This window comes from Rattus rattus, chromosome 2, assembly GCF_011064425.1.
Source record: "Rattus rattus isolate New Zealand chromosome 2, Rrattus_CSIRO_v1, whole genome shotgun sequence".
Lineage (NCBI taxonomy): Eukaryota > Metazoa > Chordata > Mammalia > Rodentia > Muridae > Rattus > Rattus rattus.
The window spans coordinates 27119598-27142632 of NC_046155.1; positions in this window are offsets into that span (position 1 = coordinate 27119598).

A 23035-nucleotide genomic window follows, 5' to 3' on the forward strand; every position below is an offset into this window, starting at 1 on the left:
GCAGGAAGTCTCTCTTCAATGACATTAAGCTTCTGAACAATCACATCCTCTTTCAGCACAATCTTTAACTGTTAATTAAGCTTTCTAGTATTCTTTTTCTCTCCAAATTGTACATCTTTTATTTCTTTTTGCCACACTCACTCTTTATCATTGTAGACTTACATAGGAGTTGCCAGTAACCACCATGCAAAACACTCAGTATTACACTCTCTTGAAATTTCCTCCACTAAAGCATGAGTCTATTTCTTTTACTTTCCTTATGCAAGTTCTTAGGGCATAGGCAGACAGAATCTTGCATTCAGAAGAATGGACTCTAGCCCAGTTCTTATCAAGATATTGTTTGAAGCCTCTTGATTTTTCCATAGTCTACATTATTCTCAGCATTTCTGTTACATAGACTCTACTAGAATGGCCCATTAAGTTATGCTGATAAAACACTTATTGTCCAAAGTTTCAAAGTCTTCCCATATTAAAGAAAAAAGCATTGTCAGCTTCTTAATATCACCAGACCACTCTCTGGTACAAATTTTTATATTTGTTCCTCTCTGATGCTGTGACAAAACACAATGACCAAAATTCACTTATGGAAGAAAGAATTTATTTTGGCCTATGTCACTGAAGGGTATTTAATGAAACCACCACACTGTGTGTCTAGGTGTATCTTTTTTCTATAGCACTGGGGTGAATAGCCTTTGAAAGTCTTCTTTCTTTAGGTCAGGTGTGGAGACAGTCTCTCATCAGCTCTGCAGAGATCTTTCTACACGAGGTGTCCCTTTCATCTTCATGAGAATGGATCAGAGACCAGTTGAAACTAGCTTTAAATGTATACTTCTTGGCCAGCCTAATGCATTTTCCAGTAATGACTTAGAAAGTAAAAGAGGCTCAAAGCGATGCTCAGGAAAAGGGGAAAGCATTCAAGTTCATATATTTTCACAAGAAATTCATCAGAAAAACTAATAGATTCTAAGACAAGTGCTAGGGTGGGGCCCATTCAGTGAGACCAATCACAAACATCAATGTTATAATGTTCTCTGTGGCAAAACCTCTACAAGACAAGCACACATTTCCCCCTCTTTTCCTGGTCTATTCCTGGGTTCTCTTCACTAAAATGTTTATCATGAATCATGTTTCAGGAATAACTACTAAACTTGTGAATGTTGTTATCCTGTCCCATCTTGCCAATAAAATGTTAATAACAATAACTTCCACATTACTCATTAACCCCTCATCCGCATGGTTTCCTTTCCTATAAACCCAGACCACCAATGCATCTTCAAAGCTGCAATGTAGAGTTGATGCCAAAGTCACAATGAGTAAGATGTACATTCTGGCAGTGAAAAGTGCAATTCTTAAAGCAAAAGCTGATGCTCTGGCCCCTTCTCTGCTCTCGTGTGCCAAAGGAAGTAAGAAGATAAGCATTTTGCTCTATGTGTTTTTATCGTTGCAGGCCGGGTGACCTTCATAAACAGCCAAACAGCTGACATGGCGTCAACTCAACTAAAAGAAGAGTCAACACCCTCCGCAAACCATAAATCCAGAATTCTCAAGAACAGTTCTGGGTTTGGGTCCCAAAGAGATGGAACACTCCTATGAGAATAAATTGAAGATGGCATCTTTAATGAAGCTTGCTTACTTACTTTGTTTATTTATTCATTTATTTTACAAATGTGTATACAGGTATAATAGAACCACAAGAAGCTGAAACACTTTTACCACTCCCCAGGCCCTAGAAGACCAGAAAGAGTTATCTGAATGTAAAAGGAGAAAAGCACTGTGAAAAGACATAAGGCCAGTGGTGGCCTCACAAGGAGGAAGCAAGACCATATTAGTCAACCCCTTGCTTTTATTCACCTCTTTCTCATCAGCTTCCTAATGGAAGCTGGACCCCCAGTGATCTCACAGACAGGGATAAAAAGCGCAAAGCCCACTGATGTGATGATCCCCAAGGATGAGTCCCTGAGATGAGAATGAGTAGAGTTCAGTGAATTCATGGATGGTATCAGGCATTGTGCTAAAGAGCCCTACTAAACTCATTGTATAACTGCAGACTTTGAGAACGGAAACTTCTGTTTCTGTTCAATACGTTATCCCAAGATACATTATTCAAATAACAGCCAGTTCTTCAATTCACTATAACAACAACTGAATGGCCAACAGTGGAATTCCTTTGGCTGCTTCTCAGTTAGTGCAGTTCTCACAAGTAAAGAAATAGCAATAGAAGGTGTCACTGCTCTAGGTACGAGCTACAAAGACATCTATACTTCAGTCTAGCCTACCACAGACTTAGGTGTCAGTCTCCAAATACACACACAGGTTCAATCATTTGCTCAGTCATTGACTCCCTGAACTCAAGAAGCTGCCTACTTTCTATTGCCGTTTTACTATAGGTGATACAACTTAGAAACAGCCAATGTAAGAGCTCCATGGAGCCGGGTATATGGCTGGAGACAGACAAATTCCATGGTCTCTCTGGGCATGCCAGCCTCTCAGAATTGCTGTCTGTGTCCTCCAATCAAGAAGCTCACTTAGACCCAGGGCTCTCATAGAAGCTTCATTTAGTAGGCACGACTTACTAAATCATCAGCCATTGGTGATTGAACTCTGTCTTCTGCCTACAGACCACCTCCTGGAAATAGAAGTCACATCCATAACTAAGAACTCTACTCCCCCAACCACGTGTTGTGTTCCTCTGGTGACCAACTTCTTCCTTCCAGTGAACTGTGTCCCTCCCTATGTTAGTTGCCTTATTAACATACATCAACATTCCTCTCACTCAGAAAACTTCACAACTTTTGGGATCTCTCTGTTAGAAATGGGAACCAAGACTAATGTATTTTTAAAACCATGTCATAGCATCACATTATACCACAGTGTCTGGCATGCAAAGGACAGAAAATACTATCTTGTAAATGAATAATGTAATCATTAGTAAGCTACTCTGAAACTGTTTCTTATTTCTCTTGTCATAAAAAAGAATGTTTAATGAAAAATATAAATCTAAATTCCAATTTTAAAGGCCTCCTCCCCTTCTAGTTGGATAATTTAAAGAAGAGAAAACCCAATGGTTCCCAGAATCTAAGGATACTCCATACCCTTGACAGCTCAGACACAGGCAGACTGAGGGGAGAAAGATGAAGGTGTTCCAGGGACAAGCCTGACCTATTCATTTCCTGTCTACCCTTTATCTCTTTCTTCCAACATAATCCACAAGCTCTGATGCCCTCAAAGAAGTAGAAGATGGGTGTTTGATATGTTCATGGGTGGTGGGAAAGTAATTGTATATTATGCTACCCAAAAGTGTTTCTATTCAGATCGCTTCCAAGACTTTGGATCTCACCTAACCCTTTAAAACCTCAAGTGATCAGTATTGCACACCACAGGGAAAGCTGGGTTTCTAACAGAAGATCTAAAACCAGGGGTGGGCAAAACAAGATGCAGTAAGGCTCTTCGAAAGTAACTTGAAGTGAGGAAAGAAAATGAAAATAAACGTGGTCCAGCCAAGAGTATGACCCATATGACTGGGGTACAAAATTCTCAGTGTTAAATGGGGGTGGAGCTACAACAGCAGCAGGATCCTGTGTCTTCTCTGAAAGAGGAGCTGAACATACTGACATGTGGTGTGCTTGGTCATATTGATGTAGTAGCTGCCTGGAACTTTCACAAAGTGGAATCTCTGGAGAAGAGGGCACATACAGCTGAGTGGCAGACAAGATGTCATTGCCTACTGTGGCTCCTGAATATGGGAAACTTTCCCTTGCCTGCTACTCTTCAATGCACACACACACACACACACACACACACACACACACACACACACACACAACAGTCCTCAGACACTCTGGAGATTTCCCAACCCTGGGGACTCAGAGCCAAGCCAGGGATCTAGGAATCTAAAACGTAAAGCTACAATACTAAGCTAAGAGATTCAACAGATAGATGGTTTATTTGAAGGAATGTGAATACATGAGCAGCTTTCAGAAAAGGGCACACAGGAAAGCTCCCACTAGCTGTGACTGGCCAATTAGCCTATTAGCTATAGGAAAGCCAACCTGCTATAATGGCACCAGGATGTAAAAAGTCTCAGACTCAGATAATTCTCAGTAAATGATGACCATAAGGTTCCAGGTATCCCTAAGGACCCATCAAAGGTTTGTGGGTTTATGGTCACAGTAGAAACCCACCCAGCCTGCCCTAAAAACAGAGTATCCATAGCAGGAATGCTCTGGAACATAGTGGAAGCCAAGTGTGGGACATGGTATTTTGTGGGGAGATATAAGAATCCTCTATTGACCCCAGAAAGGACACTGACATACTAAAGCAAAGATTCCATCTGAATCAAACATGCTGAACCAGTGGATCTATTGTAGGTTATTGTAGAGGCACAGAGGGCTACTAAAGAGCATAGGAAAGTCAAAGCTGTGTGCACCATGTGAAAGTCTCACCCCAGCAATGGACAAACACAAAGGCACTGGATTGCCGGGCAACCTTCTACCATTGATATACTCTAGCATCACCCATGACCTCATGCAGCTTGGCGTATGAGCAGGAAGGGGTGTGGCCTGAAATCTCAAGTGAGTATCTAGTGGATAGTTCTCCCTTTGCCAAATACAAGGAAAAAGTTAATAGCCATAGACCTGATGTCACTATATTGTTTTGCTTATTTCATTTTCATGACTACAAGCCAGGTGGTCATGTCTCCCCTAGGGAAATAGCTCTCCTGACCACAGGAAATGTCTGTGGCAGGTATGTGTATTATTTATCCCATTGCTATGACCAAACATCCAACAGAAACACTCTGTGGGATGAGGGATTTCTCTTGACTCACAGTTTAGCAGCTGTACCTCATTGTGGTGGGGAAGGCAAGATAGATGACCGGAGCAGCTCAGTCTGCAATGGCAGGTCCTTACAGTAGAAGATTACATCACCATAATAGAAAAGAGGCAGAGACCACCATCAGCTGGGAGCAAGACTAGGGTATAACCCTCAAAGGCTATCCCCAGGAACTCAACTCTATGAGCCTTGGTTCCTACTCTGCATCTTCCACAACCCCACCCACAAGTCAGCATCCTCTACACACATCTCCCTGTGGTGGACACTTTAAGTTAGAATCGTCATAGAGGACCATCCAATGGCATCTGGCCCAAGTTGGTATATGAAGACAAGAAACTCTAAGAATATGTCTCTTCCCTGTAAAGAAAATAAAGCATGAGAAGGGTATTAAATTTTCCCTCTGTTGGTGGAGCTCAATATCACTCTCCTGGTTTAGTGGGTTTATCAATGGCCAGTAACCACCTTCTAGTATCAAGAAAGGTAGACAAAGCTCTATGCAAACTCTAGGTTCTTAACTAAAATATGAATCCAAATACTTGAGTAGAGTTCTTCAGAGGACATCTTTAGTTCTGCCCCACACTCACAGCTCAGTTTCCTGAGGAAGTGGGATGCCTCTCAGCTTGAATGAAAACCCAGGCTCCTACTCCATCAGCTGCCAATGCTGCCTCCATGGGCCCATTACAACCTTTGATCAGGAGGGCATAATATTATCACTTAAGTTCTCCAAGAACAGACTGTAATAGGCAGGTTTAAAAATTAAGATACTCACTGTTGGAAGAAAAAAAACTAAAACCCCGCCTTAAAGTCACTGCTGTTAACTCAACAGATGATGCTCGGACTTGACTCAGAGGGAGGGAGGGCTGCTGAAAAGATGAGTGGGTCACAAAGGACACAGAGAGAATAGGGTTTCTAGAGAATAAGGCTTCTAGGCTCTGCCAGAGCTGCACTGAATCAAAATGTCTAGAGGGTGATGTCTTAAAGGTCACATACCCCTCGTGACAACAGCAAGAGACACACTAACTGCCTTTCCCACAGCTTTAAACTAATTGGTTTTAGATGGCAAATGCTGTGGTTTGAATAGGAAATGCTTGCTCCCTTCCCAGCTTGTTTTGAACACTCAGGTTTTCTCCCACCCCAACCTCTCCATCACCACCACCCCACTCCCAGTAGTGGCACTGTTGTGGGAGTTTCCTTTTACTTTGAGACATGTGTCCTAACTAAAGAAAGTGGGTCACCTGGGATGAGTCCTTAGGGGTATCCCGTTCCCAGCCACTTCCGGTTTCAATCGCTACTTTCTACTTAGCATGAAGCTATTTCTATCCTGGGCCACGCACTCTGGCTGACATGATGTTCTGCTCAAGTCTGTGGTGCTAAACATTCTTGGACCATGAACAACATAAAAACTGGAAGTACGAGTGGTATAAATCTTTTAATCTGTTACTGTTAGGTACTCTGTATTTTGGTCATAGTGATGCAGAAAATAACACAGTTCACGTGTGAATAACAGAGAAGTAAATGAACACACACACACACACAGAGCACACACATGTGCATGCGCTGAGTGAGAGGAGGGGGAGGGGAGGGGGGGAGGGGAGGGGGGGAGGGAGGAGAGGGGGAGGGAGGGAGGGAGGGAGGAGGGAGGGAGGGAGAGAGAGAGAGAGAGAGAGAGAGAGAGAGAGAGAGAGAGAGAGAGAGCTGTCCACACACCTACACACCGCCTACTCCTATAAGGATGTGGCTTGCACAATTGGTAAGAGTTCCCCAGGGTCGCATCACCCTCTTCCCCTTCCTTCATGTCACATGCCTGCAGCTGGGATCCACTGAGTCTTAGCTCCACATTACATTGGGTTACTAAAAGAAGTACAAAATTTGGGTCACATCTTAATTCCCCATTGACATGCCTTAATGGAACAATTATTTAATAATACACACTTAGATCAGCACTGCCTTACAGGGTTTAGCTACTTAAATTTCATGTTAATAATTTTCTGGAAATCTTCAGTCTTCTGAAAAGTAACCAATACCTGTTCTATAAATCCCTCCCCAAACTCCATGTTAGTAAAGAGATGGTCCCAATAGCTGAACATGACCATGCCTTGCTAACCAATAACAAAGCTGAGTTAACACAATAACGAGCATTGCCTCAGAGCCTCTGCTGGACACTGATGACATCGGAGTCTTTGTGATGTCGTTTCTTACTGACTAGATGCACCATGGGGACCCTGCTCTCAGCATGTGAGTCTTTTGGGTAGATACTTTATATCCCAATTACCACACTACTGTACCATCTCCCAGACCTCCCGTATCTTTGACCAAGTATTTCTCTATTCATCAGGAATACCTGGATCAGATATCAAATCGCGAACTCTTAGATGGCTGGAAAATATACCTCACTTAGATCCTGTTCGTGTATTACTATTATTATCATTATTGATTGGTTGATTGATTGGTTGATTATAACTCTAGTACCTCCTGGCTGCCCTATACATGAGGCACAATGAAGTAGTAGGTTGGATAAATGAATACAAGCCGTGCTTACTTTTTAATTTTTAAACATTCCTCCTCAAGGCTTAGCATTGTATAAGGTATGATCAGAAAATGCTTTCTGGCAAGTTAAATATTTTTAGAAAATGCAAGAATTCCTACTACTGGTTATTTGAGGAAGAAAAATTAAAGGGAAAATATTCCTCTTTCATATCTTGATGTGGGTGAGGTGATCTCCAGGCCTTGAGGGTTTTCAGCTAAGAGTGCGAGAGTAGGAATGCAGTCTCCTCACTTCTAAATTGTCAGTGAGGGGCTGGGGGATCCTTCACCTCTTGGCCTTCTCTCTTCACCCGGCTTATGTCACACTGCCTCAATCTCTCCCTCTCTGCTTAATGAAGCCTGTCATCTCCAGAACAGGGTATGGGACATTCCTGGAGCCCTAGCTGCCAGTGACCCTGAACCCCTGCAGGAGACAAATAGGATGGCTTCAGTTCTGTGGCTCCTGAGCCTGAAAGTGACATTTATCACAGGATGTCATATGTTTTAACACCTTTTCACCACCAAAACCCAGAGAATAATTCTCTCTCTAATTAAGGGCAAACTTCCTATGCCTAGGAGTGTCTCTCCTCTAACACACAGATGCAAAGGGGGAAAAGACATTCCTACCACATACAGATCCAACCCATAGCAGATTTCATGCACTCTGTCCTTTGCTGTCTACTTCCCTGAACTCTGTGTGCTAAGCTTCTGGATAAGACTTTTAATGTAACAGGTAAAAGCAGGCTCTAAGGTCCATCTCACTGACCTTAAAGACCTTAAAGAACTGCTGCATCCAAACAGCTAAACTCATTAAGTCAGACTATTCAGCCAGGCCAGGATACCTGTTATAATTAAGGGGGGAGCAGCCTGTTTGTAGACACCGCCTTTCCACAGAGTGGTGAATTGCAGGTTACGACTTGGAGCCACCTTGGGAACATCCAAAGGTCTTGAATTTCAGTCTGTAATCCAGACAAGCTGAAGCAGAATCTTGGGGGTGTTGATGAGGTATTCGAATATTTCAAATGAACATTTCTTCTGAGAGTGAAGTTGAAAATGGTATAGAGTTTCCATACTCAATTTCTGTTATTATTATGTTACGTTAGTACATTTTAAATTAATAAGCCAGTGTTTTCTTTTCTTTTCTACCTCCTCCTCCTCCTCCTCCTCCTCCTCCTCCTCCTCCTCCTCCTCCTCCTCCTCCTCTTCCTCTTCCTTCTCCTCTTTCTCTTCCCTTCTCTACTGCCTCTCTGGAATTGAATCTCCGCCCTCTCAATTACTAGACAGGCATTTTACCACTGAGCTGGATCTTTAGCCTAATGATACATTATTGTTGATATAGTATCATTAACTGTACTCCACACTTCTTTCCTCAGGATTTACCCAACATCTCCAACTTTCTTTGCTAGAATCTCCTCCAGGCTATCCCACAACATGAACAGCATTGTGTCTCCTGGGGCTCCTCTTGATAGTAACAGCTCTTGCTGCTTCCCTTGTTTTCTTTATGGCCTGAAAAAAATTTTTTTTGAGGAGTGCTAGCAAGATTTAAAAAATATATATATGTGTGTTCCTCACATGGAGTCTGTTGAGGTCTCCCTAATGATTTAGCTTCAGTATATGTGCTTTGGTATTCCTTTTCCAAACTATCATCTTTGGAAGGAAAGAACTGTGTTCAACTTATTCTTAAGAACAGGGAACTATGCTGTAATTCCTGACAATAGAGTATCTACACACATTAGATGGAATTCTTTGACAAAAGAAATTATTTATTTAATAACTTACTCCTTTTGGCATAGTCATATGCATATTAATTATATATACCTATTTACTATATAGTTTGTATGTAATATATAATATATTTTATATTTTATTATATATAGTCATATACGTATTACTTTGGGTTTATTTCTTTTGTTATTCAAATGTGCCGTGCTGAGCCACTGGGAGTTAATTTGGTTAATTTGGGATAATTTGTCATATCCCCATCTGTGTGCACACATGCCTATGTTTATGAGTATTTTTTCTATTTCTCACCTTAGTCCTAGAACCAGTCATTTACCCAAAATATGTTCCTTTTACTAAAGAATAACATTGGAAATCAAGATCTACACAGTAGCCATGGCTGCTACACTTAGGGTAGTGTTACTGTAAGGCATCTCAGCTGCTGAGTTACACAAATATCTGTGTGTATGCTGACACACACACACGTATGTCTGTGTTATTTGTAGATACTTTCATAGGTAACAGCCTGTGTCTACATACAAAGAACAAAATTTACACTGAAACCTTCAACTCTAATCCCGTATCACAGAGGTGATTCCGGAAGCCTTCCTTTACTCAACTGTAACAACCGATGCCTACCATGAGACACCTGGCTCCTTTCACTGTCTGTGCTTCTAGATGTTCAATTCTAGTATGCATGTTTGGCTGTACAGAATTGCTAATGTAGAAATGCTATCATCATGAGAAATGCTATCAACTACAGCACACTGCTGTGTATTTTCATTTCTCTTAGTTTTTGCCTTATAGATGTCAATGATTTCCACAGTTACTTAGGTTAGCCCCACTTTGTCTGCATATCTTTCAGTGTGGTTATTTCCAACTTATTGAGTAAGCGAAAGAGATTTGTCAAAATTCCACATTCCACCCCAAGACTCTGCCACCCTCCTGCATGATTCATTTAGTTAGTATACAATAACGCTTATACTTTGTGTCACTGAGTTTCTGTAGGCCTTGAATGTACAGAATATTATATAATTAAGGAATGTATGATAGAGAACACCATGATATAACATGTAACAGAATGTTATATATTTATGTATGTTATTTTATATAATGTAGACTAAGTTACTATGTTAAACAATTGCCTGTGCTTCGCTTATGCCCTCTTTGCAGCCCCCGAGGCCATGAAAGCACCAGTCTTTCTACCGTCTTTTCTGATTTTCTTTTTGTAGACCACCGTATAATGGAATATACAACACACGGCCTTTTCACAATGACTCTGTTCTGTGTGTGCATATGTGCATGTGCATGCACATGTGCATGGGTGTGTGTACGTGCATGTGCATGCATGCGAGCATGTCTTTGTGTACATGCGTGGACTGTCTCTCTTTATATGCTATCCATCTCATGTGTCTCTCAGTTTTGTCTTTGAGATTGGGTCTCTTGTCGGGCTGTGTTCATTGAGTAAGGTTAGTTGCCTGCTCAGTGAACTCTGGGATTTACCTGTCTCTTTTTCCCGGTGCTGGAGATATGGAGATACACAGGAACCAACACCTGGCTCTTTTACATGGCCACTGGGGACTCACACTCAATTCTTCAAGCACTTTTACCAGTTGAGCACTTACCCCAGTCTTAAATGACATGTTAAATGTGTTTGCAATTTGTAATTGCCGATTTCTACCTTCTCTATTCTACTGACCTGTGATAGGGTAGAATCTTTCAAAGATAGAGTACATCTCAATGTCTAGGGCCTCTCTAACTTTGCTCCTGTCCAGCAATATGTCAGGCAATGCTACTTTTTTTTTCCGGAGCTGGGGACCGAACCCAGGGCCTTGCGCTTGCTAAGCAAGCGCTTTACCGCTGAGCTAAATCCCCAACCCCCAATGCTACTTTTGATAGTGTTCAAAATGATCTCAATGCATAGCTAAAGGCATGGGGCCTTTGAGGCCACTGAGGACAGAAAAAGAGCATGGATTTTTGGATCACGCTACCTTTGACATTCTAGAACTATAAGCAAGACATTTGTAATCTTGGGCTTCAGCTTTCTACTCAGAAAGCTCCATCTTAAAAATGCTTTCTCACAGCACTATTGTAATAGGATAATATGGAGGACCCTGCACTGGGATGAACAGCTGACCACCCGAAAATGACTTTCCTTCCCTCTGCTTCCAGCACATCCATGACTGTATATACACAAAGTGTACTCACTTTGGCCATCCCTTTGCCAGCATTCTAAAGGACCATCTTATCTAGTACCATGAAATACCTCAACAATGAAGATGAGCCATGGTCCAAAGTGAAGCTTTGCTTAGAAAAATGGTTCCCTGGGTAAAGAAAATAAGCATACTTGACAAACTTTGTACAAGAAGTGATTCATTGCGTGCCCACGGGGGAATTGAAATCAATCTGTTTTTTTAATGACTTGGGATAGTAATGAGAACTTACTGACTCTACAGACGCATTAATAAAAGAACTGCAGGTGGCATAATTTAAAGGGCAATGACGATATATTTAAAAAAATAAGGCAAAGAAGAAATGATCAAAAAGATCATTTTTTAAAGCAACAGTCAGTCTTGCTATGACTATAGCTTTGTAAATTTTTAAAATTTGGATCACAGTTTTAGTATGCAGTTATTTGATATTATTAGATCAAAAATTATATATATTTAAAGATTGATATATGCAGGCCATTTTGTTCTCCAAAAACCCATCCACCACTTTACAGAGTAGAGTGTGTGTGTGTGTGTGTGTGTGTGTGTGTGTGAGTATGCACACATGCACACATACAACAGAGAGAGAGAGAGAGAGAGAGAGAGAGAGAGAGAGAGAGAGAGAGAGAGAGAGCAGGAAAGCAAACAATAGCAACAAAATCAAATCAGAAATGACGATCAGAGAGTGGAAATTAAGCTCACATTTATTAGTGCATATGTGCTCTCAGCTTCATGCTACATATTATACACATTTAAATTACTTAATCCTCATGACAAATTTAATACCAATCTCACTCCATAGAGTCTCAGAAAAGCTGTGCATGTATCTTGCCTAGGGGCACACAGCTAGCATGGCAGATCCAGGATGTTCCCCAAGTGAGCCTCAAATCCAGGCTCTACATTCCCATCCCAGGAATCACCCCAGCATAATGGCTTAACTCTTTAATTTCTTAACGGGAGAAGGAGCATGAATAAAATTTCAATTTCACAAAATATTCCCAAAGTTTCTAGACATTTTCTAACCTGAACCTGAACTCCACATCACGCTCTACGGCGAGCCTAAGGATACCAGTCTGGCTCCTTAGGCAGTTTTTAAAGGAAAGAAATCTTTCATGCCTTGCTGGACACAGACAGACTGGTTTTCACCATGGTGTTTCCTAGGCAGCATCCCACCTGTAGGATCTCCCTACGTGTCATTAGTGAGTCCCATGGGCCTCCATCCCAGACATCAAAAGATCCACCAAGCCAACAGCAGTGGCAATTATGAGGCTCAGCACATTCTAACAGAAAGCAGGGACTCAGAGAGAGATGCACCCAGGCCCTACCAAATTCCTCACAATAAAATTGACAACAGGACTCAGGGAAAAGGAAAATGCCAGGAGGTCAGGTCTGGCCACGGAAACCACTACAGAACCCAATTAAAAGTTGGCTTTCCCAGCTTCTCTCTTGACAGGTACTTGTACACAACTCCCTGTCATTTCCCAGAGGAGAGGTGAGGAGCCCAGCAGAGGGGCTCAGTTCTTTGAGGAGCTGTTGTGGCTGCCACTGCAGCAGGTGCAGAGAAAGTCTGGGGAATTAAAGACACTCTAACAGAAAGCAACACTCTGCCACTGTCACTTGAGCTAGCAGGGAGTGGAAGAGGGGTGACCTAAATTCTAATACATTCTTTTAAAAATGCCAATTACAACATAATGCATATTTGATTGTGTGTGTGTGTGTGTGTGTGTGTGTGTGTGTGTGTGTGTGTGTGTGTGTGTGTGTGTAGATATCCTGACCAAAGGCAAAAAATGGAGGAAACGGTTTTTTAAGTTTACAACTTGCATGCCACAGTCCATCCCTGAGGGAAGTAGAGGCAAAACCTTTCATTTTTTGAGACAGGATTTGTCAGTGTAGCCCTGATTGTCATGGAATTCTCTCTGTAGACCATGTTGACCTCAAACTCTGACACCCACCTGCCTCTACCTCCTGATTGCTGGGATCAAAGGTGTGTACCACCATCACCTGGTAAAGAGTTGTTTTATTTTATAGGTATGCATGGTTTGCCTACATGCTTATATGTCCACCATGTGGGTGTCCAGTGCCTAAGGAGACTAGATGAATTTTGGAGTCTCTGGAAGTTTAGCTACAGAGAGTTGTAAGGTGCCATATGGGTGCTGAAATCAAACGTGAGTCCTCTGGAAAAGCAAACAGGGTTCTTAACCAGGGAGCCATCCCTCCAGCACACAGGTAGGAACTTATGCAGTGAGTAATAGCACAGTCATTGTCCCGAGCAAAGAGAAACCAATGCATGCAGATGGCTTGCTTGCTTGCTTGCTCTCATCCAGCTCTCTCTGCTCTTAACTGCTCAGGGTACCCTGCCTAGGAAATGATGTCATCACCCACAGTGGGTTGCACCTTTCTATATCAATTAACAATCTTTCTAGATCAATTAATCTTTCTATATCAATTAATAATAAATAATAATTAATAATAAAGAGTTAAGCCAATCTGCTTCACCCAGTTCCACAAGTGTGACCCTCTTCCTGGTTGATTCTTGGCTCATTGAGTTGACAGTGCAAACTAACCAGCACAGGAGGCTTGATCCAGAGGGAGTAGTTAGCATTCACTCTCCTCCAACCATTTTCAGGTCTGTATGTTGGAGTCTTAAATAACGCCTCTCTTCTAGGTCCTTCTCATTACAGGTAAACTGGAAATGTAGGTGTCTTGAAAAATCCCATAGCTTTATGTCAGTTAGCCTGCCAGCAAACAGAGCAAATAGGCTTTCTTTCTCATCATGGCACATCGTGGCCTATGTTCATCTCATGGTGGGTATCTATGATTCAGTGAATGGGAGGGACGCATGCAGGGCCACTTGAGACCTAGATTCAATGCTGGTTCCACCGAGCATGTCATGACATAACACAAGGCCAGTACCGGGAGAGGTAAGGAGTTAGGCTGTATGCATTGCAGGGTGGAATCTCAAAGTCACACTGCATGAGGACTGGCTGCAGGGAGGGAATAATTACAGCTGCTTTGGCACATCTACCACTTCCTTTCTCAGACTCTTGGAAATTGAATTAATAAGCAGGGGTTGCTTGGTGAATACAAAATCAAGTATAATTGGATATGCTCAAGGATTATTTATACCAGGCTTCAAAATAGTTTGATGAGCTGTATGGGCCTCAAATCTAGAGGAAAACAGAATGTCACAGATTTTCTCTCTGTATCTGACTCTGCTTCTATGTCTCTTGGTCTCTGTCATCATCTGTCTGTATGTCTCTCTGTCTCTCTCTCTTCCCCCAAGTGTACATCTGAAGAGCATTTCTTAGGTTGAACCCCTTTTGCACATGTCTGCTACTGAACAGGGAGCCCTGTCCCTAGACAGTAGCAGCAGATTTGCTTTCTATGGACTCTACAGCACTTCCTATGCTTGGCTTCCAGTCAATAAAAGTTTAATGGCAGCTGAAACTGTTTCAGAAAGAGATGGGGGAAAGTCTCTCACCTGCTCCTCAGGGGTCTAGAGACAGTGCATCTCCTAGAATCTGGAGAAAAGAAATCCTTCTCTTCCTGTTCTTATTAGCTAGAGCTGTAATGACCAGGAGTTTTCTGCCCTTGTGATTCTTGACCTAATGGGAGAGCCCATGGTTCTGAAGGCACCTGGAGTATGGATACCAAGGAACATGTCCTGGGGTGATCTGAAGCTGAAATCTGGTTATTCCATGGGAATCGTGGAGCACTCAATTCCATTAGAGCAAATTAATATTCTGCTTCTCGACATGGTCTTGGAATAAATCTTCCTGCGGAAATGAGTTCTCCGGGTCAGTAGCGCATTGCATGCTGCCCTCTTTACCGAGCTCAGAAGACAAGCTGCTCTGGCTTCAGGATGGGAAACGCGCACTGCTTTTTAGGATTCTCAAGTCTGTGGGTGTTCTTCCTTTGGACAACACAGATACTGTATGTGAGGGCATCTCTTGTCTGTGTATTGCCTGCTGGCCAGTTCAGTGCCAAATCTGAAACCCGTCCCTGGCAGGTTTCCAGGCCCATCTGCTGTGGCTTTTAGATGTTAACGTCACACTGCTTTTGCCTTAGATGCCGCAGTTCCATATACATGGGCTTCTGCTTCTTTGTCTAAATATTTTAACATTCATTTTGTCCAATTTCAAATAGTGATTTAAGCAGCCTCCATCCAGCACTTTCTGGAACTTTAAAGCGGTGGGAGGGGGGGATAAATAAATAAATACTTCTTTCCCAAGAAAGCTCATATTTGAATATTTCTCTCCTTTTTAGTATGTTTTTAAAATTCCCTCAGTTCCATGTATTTTGAGAGAATGCTTACTTTTTAAATTCAGGTCCTGAGGCAGAATCATCGCATTTCTCTGAGTTTATTAGCTTTTTGGGTCCAGCCAAGACCCCTCCCATTCTATCTCATGCATCCTGCTTATTCCTTTTGCCACCACAGGATAACAGTTCTGACTGCACCCTTTGCCTCCTTTATAGTTCAGTAGAATGTGTAGTTTTTGCTCTGGCCTTAACTCCATACAAATGTAACTTTTATAAACCCAAGCTGTTTCTCTTCCCATCCAGCCCTGCTTTTAAGATGCAAGTGTTTTGCTACAAGCACTTTTAGTCCGTTGCTTCTCTGTGCTAAACAGCAGGAACCTAACACACTCTGCCTTTCCACTTTCCACTACCGCAAATGTGCTGTGACAACAACTGCTGTGGTTTGGGTGTGAAATGTACCCTAGAATTGCTATGCTCGAGCACTTGGTCCCCAGATGGTGGCGCTGTTTGGAAGGCTGTGGAAACTGCAGGGCGTGGAACCTCACTGGAGGCTGTGGGTCACTGGAGGTGAGTCTAGTTCCATTTCCTGTCTGCTCACTGCTTCCTGCAGACCAGTAGCCTCCTACCTCTATTATGGTGCCTTCCCTGTCACGGTGATCTGCATCTTAAACGATAGGCCAAAATAAACCCTTTCTCCCTTAAGTCTCTTCTTGGCGGGGATATAGTCACAACAGTGAGAACAGCAAATGGTAGAGAAAATTGGTATGAAAAATTCTGCTATGATAAGCCTGATGGTGTGGCTTGTAGGCCTTGAGGATGGGTTTTCAGAAAGAATGTGGAAGGATTTGTAACTATAGATTACAGAAGCCCTAGACTGCTTGTAAGCTTAATGAGCCACACTTGTGGCAGTCAGAAAACAAGAATGCTGAGAGACAGGCAGAGGGTGAAGGCTCATCAAGAAAAGTGCCTGTCATGAGAGCCTAGTGATGTGTTTGACCCTAGAACCCATGTAAAGGTGAAAGAGAAAAATCAAATCCACTAAGTTATACTCTGATCAACCCCCCACCCCACCACCCAACACACAGTTTTTGAGGAAAAGAAAAAGAACTTGGCTTCATTCTACCAACTTTGAAGCTGAATTCAAAAGTAATGTACTAATTCATTTGGCAGAGGAAATCGCAAGACAGAATAGGGTTTAGACCCTGTCATGGTTACTCTTCACTGTTCTTAATCAGGTTCTGTGGTGGGAGAGAGTAACAAATGCAGCAGGAAAAATATGACAAATGTCGACTTGTTGAGGAGAGCTATGAGTGACTGTGAAGTTGCAGGTAACGAGGGAGAAAAGGCAGCTAAAAAGATGAGCCCTTTAAAGAGATCCCTGGGGTTTTGCAGTGGGACAACAGGACTCTGCCCACTGATGGTTCCAGGTGGTGGAAATGCTAATTCATTTGAAAAGAGGTAGCCTGAGCTGAACACCCAAGGAGTTCCCTGATCCAATTAAACCGTCCGCTGAAAACATTTTCCCATATTCTTCCACCTAGACATACACACGTCACTGCAGCTTTGACCCAAGGGGGCCAGACTACATCTCAAACTGGTTGTAGAACTCTGCAGCAGCAGACATGTAGTACTGGTTTTACAGGTATGTTAGATGCAATACTGGGGCAACAATGGAGTCTCATGACCTTCCAGAAGGTCACTGAAGCCAGGCCCTGAAAAGATGTTTTTGACAAGTTCTGAAGGTGAAGTCTAAGGTACAGTGTGGATTCCACAGTGGTGATGATGTCAGGACAGTATACCATCTTCCAAAGTAAACAGCCGGAGGGGGGTGTAACTGGCCTTGTGTGCTGTGGGTAGAAGAACTGGGGAACTGGGCTAACCAAGACCATTGGAGCCCAGATGAGTGTCATGAGTCCCAAATGCTGGATACGTAGCTTCAGAGTCTTGTGGTCTGGACTGTTAGGTTGAGTTCTTGCTTTTTTCTAATTTTTGTTTTGGAAATGTTTATGAAAATGGAAATATTTACTCTGTGCTATTATATATTAGAAGTATGTAACTTTTTATTTTCTTATTGGTTATTATATGTATTTACATTTCAAATGTTATCCGCTTCCCAGTTTCCCCTCTACAAACCCCCTATTCCCATCCCCCCTGCTTCTATGAGGGTGCTCCCCCACCCACTCACCCACTTCTGCATCACTGCCCTAGCATTCCCCTATGCTGGGGCATCAAGCCTTCACAGAACCAAGGGCCTCAACTACCATTGATGCCAAATAAGGCCATCCTTTGCAACATATGCAACTGGAGCCATGGGTCCCTCCAAGTGTACTCTTTGGTTGGTGGTTTAGTCCTTGGGAGCTCTGGGTGTCTGGTTGGTTGATATTGTTCTTCCTATGGGGTTGAAAACCCCAGAAGTAGGTAACTTTTAATGCTTTTAAAAATATTTTTTACAGGAGTTCCTGTAAAATGCAATCACAAGACTGCACTGAATGCCAGAAAGGGCTTTGGACTTTTATATTTTTAATTGAGAGAGAGAGAAGAGAGAGAGAGAGAGAGAGAGAGAGAGAGAGAGAGAGAGAGAGAGAGAGAGAGAATATGCATTTATAGAAGGAGTGGGTCACTGAAGGTGGGTCTTGATGTTTCAACATCATTAACACTCCTTGTCTGCCCTTTGTCTCCTCACTGTGGATCCTGTGTGACCAGTCACTTCACATCCCTGCCACCATGCCTTTCCCATCATGATACGCTTCAGCTCTTCTACTGAAGACTTTGGCCTCATGATGACAGGTTGCTTAGGGAACTTTTCCTTCCCCGGAACTCTATAGTAGTCTGATCGAACAACATCAATGATGGGAGCAGCTCCAGTCTTGTTTTTTGCTGCATTGACCCGTGTCTGCGTGCTGACCAACGCCCATAATTTATCCAGGTTGACAGTCGGGCAGAAACTCTGGTTCCTCTTCAAGTGGTAATGCCTCGTACCAACTTTCCTGAAGCAACATGGATGATATTTGTCAAAGTTGATCCTGTGGTGATGCTTGCCTCTAGCATTCCTGTGGCCTCCTGGATGCTTGTGGTGGCATGGCTGTAGCAAAAAAGGAAGAGAGGCGTATACTCTTGAAATGAGAGTGATATCAGCAATTACATCAAGATCAGAGATGTTTACTTTAACTATCTCAAGCAAATTGGGACACCTCTGCATCTGATTCATGTGAGATTTGATAATTCCTTTGGGAAACAGATGCCCAGTAGTGGCTTTGGCCTGCTTTATCAGAGAGAAAACGAAGATCTAGTTTTCTACTGTCTCTAGTGTATCTACATGAGTGTCTACCCCATCAGCAGTGCACAAGGGTTTCCATGAGCCGAGGTCTGTGCCAGCTTCTTGATTTTGCTTACCTAACACATGTAAAATGATATCACAGAATTAACTTATTCTGTATCTCTCCATCCATAATTACTTCGAGCATCTCTTTCCACTCTTTCCAATTTCTTGAATCTTCTTTCCTTCCCAGTGTAACCCTCCAAATCTTCTGCCCATTTTCCACTGGAGTTCTCTCCCTGTTTGTACTGATTGTTAGGAGACAGAGCTTCCTCTGGAGCACAGATTTTCTTGTCTTCTAAAGTGATTCACGAAGAGCACAACTACCCTTTCTTGAAGACTAGGATTCCATAATGATATGTAACAATGCTGATTACAAGATGCTGCAGGATGCAGAGTTTAACAAACCAATCAGCACAGAGGAACCAATCTTCACACTTATCATTTCTATCTTTCTTCAAAGGTACAATAAAAGGCGCCCAGCTGTATGATGCACTGAACAATGGCAACTAAGCTATCATTCCGGGAAATTAGTCACTGTCAATGGCTGCAGGATCCACACGCCAAATAAATTTTCTCAGGCTGTAGCAAATCTCTTCTTAAGAATCAGAGCTATCAGTGTCATCTGTCTCAACAGAATCTTCCACAGCAGCACAAACAGTAGATCCTGGGTGTTGCCAGTCAACTCTTTCCCTCTCTTTTATATAGCTCATTCTGTTTATTCAAAGGCAGGAGAGAGGATTATTCATCATCATCTCTGACTGGAACTTCAAAAGGAGTTTACTTAAATATATAGACATTCTTTATCTTCCAGTGGGGGAAGGCAGGTCACTTCAGAACACATGTTACTGGAATGAGAGTAGAAAACCATTTTTTTCCCTCTTTTTGATACAGACAGAGACCATTACAGAAAACTATAGCTGGGTCTAGGAAAAATGCAAAAAGCAACTGATCATGGAGTGCCCAGCCCCAACGGGCAGATCTACAATATAATTGGTGCTCATAAGGCTCATAGAACATCTTAGAAGTGTGTGTGTTGGGGGAGGTGCTGTATAGTGATACTAAGAGCTGGAGGACCAGGAAATATGCTATGAGATTGTGTCTCCTATAAATTACAGGAAAGTTTCACCTGTGGTAACAACATAGTTGCCTGAACAAGATGTGAACAAGGACAATACCAATAAACATGCTAACATTGGAAGAGGGAAATCTCATGGTTCCCATCTATAGACAAAGTACTACAGGCAATTAAAGAATATTGAGAGCAGGAGAAATAGTTTTCCCCAGCATAGATTACCAAGACTTGTTATCTAATATTGAGTGGTCAACTCTGAAGTCATATATATACAAACAAACTAAAAGGATATAGAAGGTTGTATTTATGTGCCAAAAATACATGTAACAATAAGACAAAAAGTGGCCAGGAATTTGAGAGGAATGGAAGACATGAGAAAAGTTGGAAGTAAAAATAAAATGGGGAGAAATGGCATAATTATTTTTCTATTTTAAAATATGTAAAAATAAAAATAAACCAAACTGGTGGTTGGTTGGGCCCACAGCGGAAGCGACAGTGTATCTGTTGGGAGCTGGGATGAGGTTTGTGGCACACTGTCACAAGGGCCATACTGTGCTGAAGCCTGCAGCCACATTGATGTTCATAGGACATGCTGCTGCTGGGAGCCATATTGATTTGAGTGGCCTGTATTACCTTCTGGGTCCATGGTAATGTCCAAGTCCTTGTTTCACCAGAGGGCCATGCTTGGGTCTGTGGTTCCACTGTAGCAGGACTCTATGTCGATGTCCATAACTTGAGTTATGACCAAAGGCCAAGAAGATGTCTGTGGTTTGTAGTGCATTACTATTAACACATCGATGTCCATATGCCATGATGCCACCAGGGTCCTTACTGATGTGGGTGGTCTGTACTACCACCTGAGGCCATGTTGAGTTGTGTGGTCCAGGCATCCTCCAAGGGCCTTTTCTGGATCCATGGTCCTACTGTAGCAGGGAGCTATGTCCGTTGTCTGTGCTGTCATCAGAAACCATGTAGTGGTTCATGCTCCATGCTCTCACTGACTGGAAGAATAAGGAATCTATGTTTTCTGTGCTATTGATGACTGCAGATGCACAGTTAAGAGGAAAAGACAGGAAAGGCTGCTGTGACAACCCCTACCCCTTGAGTCCACCCCTCTACTTTCCCCTGTCTAATCTAGAAAGCCACCAAAGAGAACTTTTAGAGGTGACAAAGATGCTGACGAGTAGCTCTGCACAATTGATGGCCTCTAGCAGAGTGATGGGAGAGGAAAAACTCAGTTCTATTTAAAGAGCAGACCACGCTTCAGTGAGTATATAGATAACATAAGGTAGACCTATTTTTATTTTTACTTATTTTGCGGGGGGCAGTCACAAAAGGGGAGGCAAACATGGGAGTATTGGGAAGGGATTTTTATGGGGCACATGATGCAACTTTCCCAGAGAATCAATAAAATGGTTATGTAGCAAAACATTTAACAAAACAAAATAAAAAGAAAATAATCTTTTTCTAAACTATTTCTAATGCTATCATCATTACTATAATACTATATATGTATCCCTGATAAAAACAAATCTGAACCATGCTCAAGGTCTATAATGAACTCCAACAATCAACCCAGTAATTAATCTGGTTCTCCAGTTAGCAGAGCTAATGCCCAGAAATTGGCTCATCTTTTCAAAAGAATTTTAGTTACTTGTATCATAAATCCTCATCAAACTGACAATAGCGTCTAGAGTATTGCATGGAGAAAACTTTGGAGGCAAGTATAAATTCAGTAGATAGACATTTCAAATAGATTAGTAATGTCTGCCACAGTTCTAGTAAGGGGTGTGGGTAGATTCTGTGTTTGCCAAGTCTATCTGAATATACTCTCATAGTGTCTTTACTACCTGACTAAGAGAGAAAATATAAAGTCCTGACATAGACACTCTTCAAATTTTCATTGTAAATTTGGAATCCAAAATTTTATTATATTATTTACAAGATAAAGAAGATATGTTATTATATTACCTTTCATTTCCATGGTCTCTTATGGAAAATGCTTAACTAATAGTATAAGTCAAAAGTAGGCATGATGATTCAGCCTAGCATTTAAGAAGCAGAGACAGGAGTATGTGATACACAGCCTGTGACTCATAGCAATATCATATCTCAAAAGAAAAATAAATAAGTAAATAAATGAAAACCAATCATTGAGTATAGGAGCTCCAGGGTTGTCTTGCTTGCTTGCTTGAGACAGGGTCCTGCTGCATAGTCTGGCTGTCCTAGAACTTACTGTGTAGACCAGGCTAGCTTTGAACTCACAGAGATCTGCCTACCTCTGTCTCCTAAGTGCTGGGAGTAAAGGCACGTTCCCATCATGTTTAGCCAGGATCCCCATTTTAAAGATAAATGTAGCATAATGTTTTTGTGCATTGTGTAAAGTTTAACCTTGTTTTCAAATGCTGATTTCTTGACCCTTGTATCAATCTTATTTCAATCCCAACGTGGCTTTGTTACGTTTATTCTCAGAAGCTCCAGTCTCAAGTTTGTATAAACATTGTTCCTCCTCAGTTCTCTGCCTTGCCAATAAAAGCCAATGAGCCAATACAGAGCTTTAGAGAGAATAGGTGGGGCTTCCAACTCTAGGAGGTATGGAGAAAGTGGTGGGAAGTAAGGGAGGAACCATGACAGAGGTGGAGAAAGCATCAGGGGAAGAGCTGAGTCAAGAAAGGATGAAAAATTCAAGGAAGTTGAGAATATTGTCTGGGAAGAAGCCTGACTAGTGTGGAGGTTGAGAATGGAGGAATAATCGCTCAGTACTTGGTTCATTTTGATAGATCTTAGTCTCTGTGTGGTTTTAACAAATTAGCTGGTTAAGGAGTAACTGCTGCCATACCGATTTCATGAATCAACAATTTTACAGATAAGGACAAAGGGGCTCAACGAGATTAAGCAACTTCTCAAAGTGTTGAATTTAATGAGACTTTAGACCTAGGAATCTCAAACTATAATCATCATTCTTGATGGTCATGTCATCTCACTATCTACAAACATCTGGCAAGAACCTCTTCTGCCCAAATAAAAGGTAAACAAGACAGCTACCTCAGGAATTGATGCTTGTTATCATCATCATCACCATCACCATCACCATCACCATCA